This window comes from Fulmarus glacialis, unplaced genomic scaffold (genome assembly GCF_000690835.1).
Source record: "Fulmarus glacialis isolate BGI_N327 unplaced genomic scaffold, ASM69083v1 scaffold11245, whole genome shotgun sequence".
Lineage (NCBI taxonomy): Eukaryota > Metazoa > Chordata > Aves > Procellariiformes > Procellariidae > Fulmarus > Fulmarus glacialis.
The window spans coordinates 14560-15171 of NW_009211216.1; positions in this window are offsets into that span (position 1 = coordinate 14560).

The window sequence follows — 612 nt, forward strand, 5'->3', positions numbered from 1 at the left end:
AGCCTGGCCTGCGCTGTCACCTGCTGCAACTTCACAAGGGCTTGCTTGGCGGCGGGGGATAGGAAGGCGTCAAGTGAATATAGATCACTTTTCGGAGACTCGGGTACAGAAGCAGAGCTAAATACAAACGTCTGCATGTGATGCTGGCTAACAAGATTCACAGTGTTTGCGCTTTGCGTTTGGGAATACTGAGGACTTCACACCCCCCTGCTCTGCTTGCGATCCCCTGGAGCTCCGTGATGCAGGCCACCTGCAGTCCCTTAAAATCCCTTTGCTGTAGCGTGAGAGCAAAAGGAGCCGAGTCAAAACTCTGTTATTGTACTTCCCCTCTGCTCTGTAACTGAGATATCACTTTTTTTTTTATTTCTTCTTTTTTTCTTTTTTTAGGTTATATGTGAAAAGCTAGGGATGTAGCTCTCCCCAGTGATTAGACTAGCACCGGCCTGTTAATTTACAACCAGTGAAGTTTCACCACTTAGTGAAAGCTTATCTTAGTTGTGGTTACAGCTGGCATCAGGATCTGCAAAATTGAATTACAAGGCAGAGATTCTAATGTTAGTTCCCTTTTTTCCCCTGCCAAATTGTATTTTCTCTGCAACAGATGAATTTGTT